The sequence below is a fragment of the Daphnia pulicaria genome, chromosome 4, assembly GCF_021234035.1.
Source record: "Daphnia pulicaria isolate SC F1-1A chromosome 4, SC_F0-13Bv2, whole genome shotgun sequence".
Lineage (NCBI taxonomy): Eukaryota > Metazoa > Arthropoda > Branchiopoda > Diplostraca > Daphniidae > Daphnia > Daphnia pulicaria.
Genome location: NC_060916.1, coordinates 7,411,369 through 7,421,368, shown reverse-complemented (window position 1 = coordinate 7,421,368; position 10,000 = coordinate 7,411,369). Strand labels below are relative to the sequence as shown.

At 39.0% G+C, this 10,000-nt stretch overlaps 2 non-coding genes across 2 annotated transcripts; both read left to right on the top strand.

Moving 5' to 3' along the window:
- The first annotated feature begins 1,789 nt into the window (after window positions 1–1,789).
- On the top strand, window positions 1,790–1,861 carry Trnad-guc. The gene has a single exon. It is a non-coding gene; the product is annotated as a tRNA-Asp (tRNA).
- A 434-nt stretch (window positions 1,862–2,295) lies between these two features.
- On the top strand, window positions 2,296–2,367 carry Trnad-guc. Its single transcript has one exon. It is a non-coding gene; the product is annotated as a tRNA-Asp (tRNA).
- The last annotated feature ends 7,633 nt before the right edge of the window (window positions 2,368–10,000 follow it).

Below are 10,000 nucleotides of genomic sequence, written 5' to 3'. Positions count from 1 at the left end.
AGTCAGGTAAATCTTGTTGCTTTGTTCGTTGTTGAAAAAAAAATAAAAAACAATAAGACTCGTGTTTAACGAAACTTCGGAAGTCACATATAATTTTACTATCTCTTAGCTACAATGGACTAAACTGTCTATGGTTGTTGCCCAGTGAGGGTCCAAGTTGGTGCCAGTGTACCCGAAATTTGCTTGATATTTGGTGTGTTGTTGAAATTGATAAAAAACCTCTGAAATATAGGGAACAGATTTCATGACTTGAACCAAGCATTGGATTCTTGGTAGTATAGTGATGAGTATCCCCGCCTGTCACGCGCGAGACCGGGGTTCAATTCCCCGCCGGGGATGCAATGTTTTAATTTAATCAACCTGATTGATACGTTAAACAACAGCTTTGTTGCATAATGACTTCAAAAACCTAGAGTGAACGATTTTGTCTAATATTATTGTCACAGTAAGCTGAAGTCGTTTCTCTCATCCATTTAATGGTGATTAGAGTGAATTGCTGCAATAATAAGTCAGTTAAATCTTGTTGCTTTGTTCGTTGTTGAAAAAAACTAAAAAACAATTAGACTCGTGTTTAACGAAACTTCGGAAGTCACATATAATTTTACAATCGCTTAGCTACAATGGACTAAACTGTCTATGGTTGTTGCCCAGTGAGTGTCCAAGTTGGTGCCAGTGTACCCGAAAGTTGCTTGATATTTGGTGTGTTTTTGAAATTGCTAAAAAACCTCTGAAATATAGGGAAACGTTTTCATGACTTGAACCTATCATTGGATCCTCGGTAGTATAGTGGTGAGTATCCCCGCCTGTCTCGCGGGAGACCGGTGTTCAATTCCCCGCCGGGGAGGCAATATTTTAATTTAATCAACCTGATTGATACGTTAAACAACAGCTTTGTTGCATAATGACTTCAGAAACCTAGAGTGAACGATTTTGTCTAATATTATTGTCACAGTAAGCTGAAGTCGTTTCTCTCATCCATTTAATGGTGATTAGAGTGAATTGCTGCAATAATAAGTCAGTTAAATCTTGTTGCTTTGTTCGTTGTTGAAAAAAAAAACTAAAAAACAATAAGACTCGTGTTTAACGAACCTTCGGAAGTCACATATAATTTTACAATCGCTTAGCTACAATGGACTAAACTGTCTATGGTTGTTGCCCAGTGAGTGTCCAAGTTGGTGCTAGTGTACCAGACAGTTGCTTGATATTTGGTGTGTTGTTGAAATTGCTAAAAAACCTCTGAAATATGGGGAACAGATTTCATGACTTGAACCAATCATTGGATCCTCGGTAGTATAGTGGTGAGTATCCCCGCCTGTCACGCGGGAGACCGAGGTTTAATTCCCCGCCGGGGAGGCAATATTTTAATTTAATCAACCTGATTGATACGTTAAACAACAGCTTTGTTGCATTATGACTCCAGAAACCTAGAGTGAACGATTTTGTCTAATATTATTGTCACAGTAAGCTGAAGTCGTTTCTCTCATCCATTTAATGGTGATTAGAATGAATTGCTGCAATAATAAGTCAGTTAAATCTTGTTGCTTTTTTCGTTGTTGAAAAAAAAACTAAAAAACAATTAGTCTCGTGTTTAACGAAACTTCGGAAGTCACATATAATTTTACAATCGCTTAGCTACAATGGACTAAACTGTCTATGGTTGTTGCCCAGTGAGTGTCCAAGTTGGTGCTAGTGTACCAGACAGTTGCTTGATATTTGGTGTGTTGTTGAAATTGCTAAAAATCCTCTGAAATATAGGGAAACGTTTTCATGACTTGAACCAATCATTGGATCCTCGGTAGTATAGTGGTGAGTATCCCCGCCTGTCACGCGGGAGACCGGGGTTCAATTCCCCGCCGGGGAGGCAATATTTTAATTTAATCAACCTGATTGATACGTTAAACAACAGCTTTGTTGCATAATGACTTCAGAAACCTAGAGTGAACGATTTTGTCTAATATTATTGTCACAGTAAGCTGAAGTCGTTTCTCTCATCCATTTAATGGTGATTAGAGTGAATTGCTGCAATAATAAGTCAGTTAAATCTTGTGCTTTGTTCGTTGTTGAAAAAAAACTTAAAAACAATAAGACTCGTGTTTAACGAAACTTCGGAAGTCACATATAATTTTACAATCGCTTAGCTACAATGGACTAAACTGTCTATGGTTGTTGCCCATTGAGTGTCCAAGTTGGTGCTAGTGTACCAGACAGTTGCTTGATATTTGGTGTGTTGTTGAAATTGCTAAAAAACCTCTGAAATATGGGGAACAGATTTCATAACTTGAACCAATCATTGGATCCTCGGTAGTATAGTGGTGAGTATCCCCGCCTGTCACGCGGGAGACCGGGGTTCAATTCCCCGCCGAGGAGGCAATATTTTAATTTAATCAACCTGATTGATACGTTAAACAACAGCTTTGTTGCATAATGACTTCAGAAACCTAGAGTGAACGATTTTGTCTAATATTATTGTCACAGTAAGCTGAAGTCTTTTCTCTCATCCATTTAATGGTGATTAGAGTGAATTGCTGCAATAATAAGTCAGTTAAATCTTGTTGCTTTGTTCGTTGTTGAAAAAAAACTAAAAAACAATAAGACTCGTGTTTAACGAAACTTCGGAAGTCACATATAATTTTACAATCGCTTAGCTACAATGGACTAAACTGTCTATGGTTGTTGCCCAGTGAGTGTCCAAGTTGGTGCCAGTGTACCCGACAGTTGCTTGATATTTGGTGTGTTGTTGAAATTGCTAAAAAACATCTGAAGTATAGGGAACAGTTTTCATGACTTGAACCAATCATTGGATCCTCGGTAGTATAGTGGTGAGTATCCCCCCCCCCTGTCACGCGGGAGACCGGGGTTCAATTCCCCGCCGGGTGTTGAGATTGTTTATTAATCTGTACAATAGAAAGAGGTAGCAGTACAACTTACACGTTACACGTTATCAAGAGACACACAGTAATTGTATACTTAGGGAGGTACAGTGACTATACCGTCGTAGTGTCAGCGTGAGAGTGAGTTAGATCTGGGCTTTGCAGACGACTATATGCTTGTTGTCAAGGGGAAGAGAGGATTAGGTTATGCAACACATGGGGTTCAGCAACTGGGATCTCGGGGTTGCAATATTAACTTCAACACTTCCCCTCAAACCGAGATGTCAAGTTGGGGATTGGAATCTTGGGATTGCATATATTAAACACCAACACTTCCCCTCAAACCAAGATCTCATATTGGGAACATGCACAATATCAAACACACTTTACTGAAATTTTTAAGCTTCGGCACAGGAAGGTGTTAGTTGCTTTTCTTCTTTTCTACACTTAAAATGCAGCGGGTTCCTTTTCTAATTGTTCTTGCTCTGCTTTCTTCTTCTTTCTGCATTCTTGTGTTTCATGACCAAAGATATAGCAGTAACCGCAGCGCGGACCTTCACGTGGTAAGCGTTGATTAACGAAGCCATCTTGAGTTCGGTGAGGAGGTCTTGCACCTGATGAACCTCCGCATTTGCAATGGTGGTTTCCTCTGGTTGAACTGCGATTCTGAGCTGCATATGCAGCTTGGCTGGCGTCTTCGTTCCTCTCGTATGACTTGAGCACGTTTTCTTCTGAACGTAAACGTTGGAGTAGATTATCCATGGTCCTTTCTTCTAGAGGGACGCTCGCCCAAACCGATCTAACAATTCTGAATTTTTCTGGTAGGGTAGCCAGGGCCTTCGTTACCAACTGCATCTGGTCCATGGGCTGGCCAAGTTCTCTTAATTTGTCGGCAATGCTTGATAGTTTTTGTAGATGGGTTGTCATGTCATCACCAGAGAGATGCGAAAAGTCGTAAAAGCTCTGCCAAAGAAGATGGAGATTATCGGCCGCCCTGAGCTGATATTGATTGTTGAGTTTTGTCCACATGTCAGCTGCAGTGTCACACGAGTAAAGACTCTCCTTCATTGGTTTAGTGAGTGTGGCAAAGATGTAGTTTCTGGACATGACATCTTTCAGATTCCAGGCTTCAATTTGGGCGGTGTTGGTCACTTGCCCTCTGTCATTAGTTATCTGAAAGTTGACAAATGTTTTTAGCATGATATGACAGTTTGTGTGAGCACGTGTGTGTGAATCAAATAAGTCTGGGATTCGTACATGTGACATCATTAAACTTCAGGGTGTTGAGACAGAAAATGTCAGGTTAACATATGTGTGAATCAAATAAGTCTGGGATTCGTATATGTGTGTGACTAGAATAAGTCTAAAGTTCTTGCATGTGTGTGAATCAAAATAAGTCTGGGATTCGTACATGTTTAAGAATATCAAATTGCATAGCCTTGAAATAAATGTGTGATCGAATTTATGTTTGGCTTGCATGATTACCTCTGTAGGGATTGTGTGTCCAACTCTTGCTTCCATGATTGAAAGTAAACCTAGTTGTTGAAGAATCATGCGAAGTTCGTAGCTCCACTCACGAAAGTTGCTTCCATCAAACTTAGGGATATGGCTGACATCTTTGAGATGATTTTCACTCACGTTGTTTGCCATCTTTCTAATCAGTCGATGCGTGAATCTGGGCCCATAACCTGTTGAGATTGTTTATTAATCTGTACAATAGAAAGAGGTAGCAGTACAACTTACACGTTACACGTTATCAAGAGACACACAGTAATTGTATACTTAGGGAGGTACAGTGACTATACCGTCGTAGTGTCAGCGTGAGAGTGAGTTAGATCTGGGCTTTGCAGACGACTATATGCTTGTTGTCAAGGGGAAGAGAGGATTAGGTTATGCAACACATGGGGTTCAGCAACTGGGATCTCGGGGTTGCAATATTAACTTCAACACCGGGGAGGCAATATTTTAATTTAATCAACCTGATTGATACGTTAAACAACAGCTTTGTTGCATAATGACTTCAGAAACCTAGAGTGAACGATTTTGTCTAATATTATTGTCACAGTAAGCTGAAGTCGTTTCTCTCATCCATTTAATGGTGATTAGAGTGAATTGCTGCAATAATAAGTCAGTTAAATCTTGTTGCTTTGTTCGTTGTTGAAAAAAAAACTAAAAAACAATAAGTCTCGTGTTTAACGAAACTTCGGAAGTCACATATAATTTTACAATCGCTTAGCTACAATGGACTAAACTGTCTATGGTTGTTGCCCAGTGAGTGTCCAAGTTGGTGCCAGTGTACCCGAAAATTGCTTGATATTTGGTGTGTTGTTTAAATTGCTAAAAAACCTCTGAAATATAGGGAACAGATTTCATGACTTGAACCAATCATTGGATCCTCGGTAGTATAGTGGTGAGTATCCCCGCCTGTCACGCGGGAGACCGGGGTTCAATTCCACGCCGGGGAGGAAAAATTTCAATTTAATCAACCTGATTGATACGTTAAACAACAGCTTTGTTGCATAATGACTTCAGAAACCTAGAGTGAACGATTTTGTCTAATATTATTGTCACAGTAAGCTGAAGTCGTTTCTCTCATCCATTTAATGGTGATTAGAGTGAATTTCTGCAATAATAAGTCAGGTAAATCTTTTTGCTTTGTTCGTTGTTGAAAAAAAACTAAAAAACAATAAGACTCGTGTTTAACGAAACTTCGGAAGTCACATATAATTTTACAATCGCTTAGCTACAATGGACTTAACTGTCTATGGTTGTTGCCCAGTGAGTGTCCAAGTTGGTGCCAGTGTACCCAAAAGTTGCTTGATATTTGGTGTGTTGTTTAAATTGCTAAAAAACCTCTGAAATATAGGGAACAGATTTCATGACTTGAACCAAGCATTGGATCCTCGGTAGTGTAGTGGTGAGTATCCCCGCCTGTCACGCGGGAGACCGGGGTTCAATTCCCCGCCGGGGAGGCAATATTTTAATTTAATCAACCTGATTGATACGTTAAACAACAGCTTTGTTGCATAATGACTTCAGAAACCTAGAGTGAACGATTTTGTCTAATATTATTGTCACAGTAAGCTGAAGTCGTTTCTCTCATCCATTTAATGGTGATTAGAGTGAATTTCTGCAATAATAAGTCAGGTAAATCTTGTTGCTTTGTTCGTTGTTGAAAAAAAACTAAAAAACAATAAGACTCGTGTTTAACGAAACTTCGGAAGTCACATATAATTTTACAATCGCTTAGCTACAATGGACTAAACTGTCTATGGTTGTTGCCCAGTGAGTGTCCAAGTTGGTGCCAGTGTACCCGACAGTTGCTTGATATTTGGTGTGTTGTTGAAATTGCTAAAAAACCTCTGAAATATAGGGAACAGTTTTCATGACTTGAACCAGTAGTGGTGACTCAACCTAGTATAGTGGTGAGTATCCCCGCCTGTCACGCGGGAGACCGGTGTTCAATTCCCCGCCGGGGAGGCAATGTTTTAATTTAATCAACCTGATTGATACGTTAAACAACAACTTTGCTACATAATGACTTCAAAAACCTAGAGTGAACGATTTTGTCTAATATTATTGTCACAGTAAGCTGAAGTCGTTTCTCTCATCCATTTAATGGTGATTAGAGTGAATTGCTGCAATAATAAGTCAGTTAAATCTTGTTGCTTTGTTCGTTGTTGAAAAAAAAATAAAAAACAATAAGACTCGTGTTTAACGAAACTTCGGAAGTCACATATAATTTTACAATCGCTTAGCTACAATGGACTAAACTGTCTATGGTTGTTGCCCAGTGAGTGTCCAAGTTGGTGCCAGTGTACCCGAAAGTTGCTTGATATTTGGTGTGTTGTTGAAATTGATAAAAAACCTCTGAAATATAGGGAACAGATTTCATGACTTGAACCAATCATTGGATCCTCGGTAGTATAGTGGTGAGTATCCCCGCCTGTCACGCGGAAGACCGGTGTTCAATTCCCCGCCGGGGAGGCAATATTTTAATTTAATCAACCTGATTGATACGTTAAACAACAGCTTTGTTGCATAATGACTTCAAAAACCTAGAGTTAACGATTTTGTCTAATATTATTGTCACAGTAAGCTGAAGTCGTTTCTCTCATCCATTTAATTGTGATTAGAGTGAATTGCTGCAATAATAAGTCAGTTAAATCTTGTTGCTTTGTTCGTTGTTGAAAAAAAAACTAAATAACAATATGACTCGTGTTTAACGAAACTTCGGAAGTCACTTATAATTTTACAATCGCTTAGCTACAATGGACTAAACTGTCTATGGTTGTTGCCCAGTGAGTGTCCAAGTTGGTGCCAGTGTACCCGAAAGTTGCTTGATATTTGATGTGTTTTTGAAATTGCTAAAAAACCTCTGAAATATAGGGAAACGTTTTCATGACTTGAACTTATCATTGGATCATCGGTAGTATAGTGGTGAGTATCCCCGCCTGTCACGCGGGAGACCGGTGTTCAGTTCCCCGCCGGGGAGGCAATATTTTAATATAACCAACCTGATTGATACGTTAAACAACAGCTTTGTTGCATAATGACTTCAGAAACCTAGAGTGTACGATTTTGTCTAATATTATTGTCACAGTAAGCTGAAGTCATTTCTCTCATCCATTTAATGGTGATTAGAGTGTGCAATAATAATAAGTCAGTTAAATCTTGTTGCTTTGTTCGTTTTTGAAAAAAAAACTAAAAAACAATAAGTCTCGTGTTTAACGAAACTTCGGAAGTCACATATAATTTTACAATCGCTTAGCTACAATGGACTAAACTGTCTATGGTTGTTGCCCAGTGAGTGTCCAAGTTGGTGCCAGTGTACCCAAAAGTTGCTTGATATTTGGTGTGTTGTTTAAATTGCTAAAAAACCTCTGAAATATAGGGAACAGATTTCATGACTTGAACCAAGCATTGGATCCTCGGTAGTGTAGTGGTGAGTATCCCCGCCTGTCACGCGGGAGACCGGGGATCAATTCCCCGCCGGGGAGGCAATATTTTAATTTAATCAACCTGATTGATACGTTAAACAACAGCTTTGTTGCATAATGACTTCAGAAACCTAGAGTGAACGATTTTGTCTAATATTATTGTCACAGTAAGCTGAAGTCGTTTCTCTCATCCATTTAATGGTGATTAGAGTGAATTTCTGCAATAATAAGTCAGGTAAATCTTGTTGCTTTGTTCGTTGTTGAAAAAAAACTAAAAAACAATAAGACTCGTGTTTAACGAAACTTCGGAAGTCACATATAATTTTACAATCGCTTAGCTACAATGGACTAAACTGTCTATGGTTGTTGCCCAGTGAGTGTCCAAGTTGGTGCCAGTGTACCCGACAGTTGCTTGATATTTGGTGTGTTGTTGAAATTGCTAAAAAACCTCTGAAATATAGGGAACAGTTTTCATGACTTGAACCAGTAGTGGTGACTCAACCTAGTATAGTGGTGAGTATCCCCGCCTGTCACGCGGGAGACCGGTGTTCAATTCCCCGCCGGGGGGGCAATGTTTTAATTTAATCAACCTGATTGATACGTTAAACAACAACTTTGCTACATAATGACTTCAAAAACCTAGAGTGAACGATTTTGTCTAATATTATTGTCACAGTAAGCTGAAGTCGTTTCTCTCATCCATTTAATGGTGATTAGAGTGAATTGCTGCAATAATAAGTCAGTTAAATCTTGTTGCTTTGTTCGTTGTTGAAAAAAAAATAAAAAACAATAAGACTCGTGTTTAACGAAACTTCGGAAGTCACATATAATTTTACAATCGCTTAGCTACAATGGACTAAACTGTCTATGGTTGTTGCCCAGTGAGTGTCCAAGTTGGTGCCAGTGTACCCGAAAGTTGCTTGATATTTGGTGTGTTGTTGAAATTGATAAAAAACCTCTGAAATATAGGGAACAGATTTCATGACTTGAACCAATCATTGGATCCTCGGTAGTATAGTGGTGAGTATCCCCGCCTGTCACGCGGAAGACCGGTGTTCAATTCCCCGCCGGGGAGGCAATATTTTAATTTAATCAACCTGATTGATACGTTAAACAACAGCTTTGTTGCATAATGACTTCAGAAACCTAGAGTGAACGATTTTGTCTAAAATTATTGTCACATTAAGCTGAAGTCGTTTCTCTCATCCATTTAATGGTAATTAGAGTGAATTGCTGCAATAATAAGTCAGTTAAATCTTGTTGCTTTGTTCGTTGTTGAAAAAAAAATAAAAAACAATAAGACTCGTGTTTAACGAAACTTCGGAAGTCACATATAATTTTACAATCGCTTAGCTACAATGGACTAAACTGTCTATGGTTGTTGCCCAGTGAGTGTCCAAGTTGGTGCCAGTGTACCCGAAAGTTGCTTGATATTTGGTGTGTTGTTGAAATTGCTAAAAAACCTCTGAAATATAGGGAACAGTTTTCATGACTTGAACCAATCATTGGATCCTCGGTAGTATAGTGGTGAGTATCCCCGCCTGTCACGCGGGAGACCGCGGTTCAATTCCCCGCCGGGGAGGCAATGTTTTAATTTAATCAACCTGATTGATACGTTAAATAACAGCTTTGTTGCATAATGACTTCAAAAACCTAGAGTTAACGATTTTGTCTAATATTATTGTCACAGTAAGCTGAAGTCGTTTCTCTCATCCATTTAATTGTGATTAGAGTGAATTGCTGCAATAATAAGTCAGTTAAATCTTGTTGCTTTGTTCGTTGTTGAAAAAAAAAACTAAATAACAATATGACTCGTGTTTAACGAAACTTCGGAAGTCACTTATAATTTTACAATCGCTGAGCTACAATGGACTAAACTGTCTATGGTTGTTGCCCAGTGAGTGTCCAAGTTGGTGCCAGTGTACCCGACAGTTGCTTGATATTTGGTGTGTTGTTGAAATTGCTAAAAAACCTCTGAAATATAGGGAACAGATTTCATGACTTGAACCAATTATTGGATCCTCGGTAGTATAGTGGTGAGTATCCCCGCCTGTCACGCGGGATAACGGGGTTCAATTCCCCGCCGGGGAGGCAATATTTTAATTTAATCAACCTGATTGATACGTTAAACAACAGCTTTGTTGCATAATGACTTCAGAAACCTAGAGTGAACGATTTTGTCTAATATTA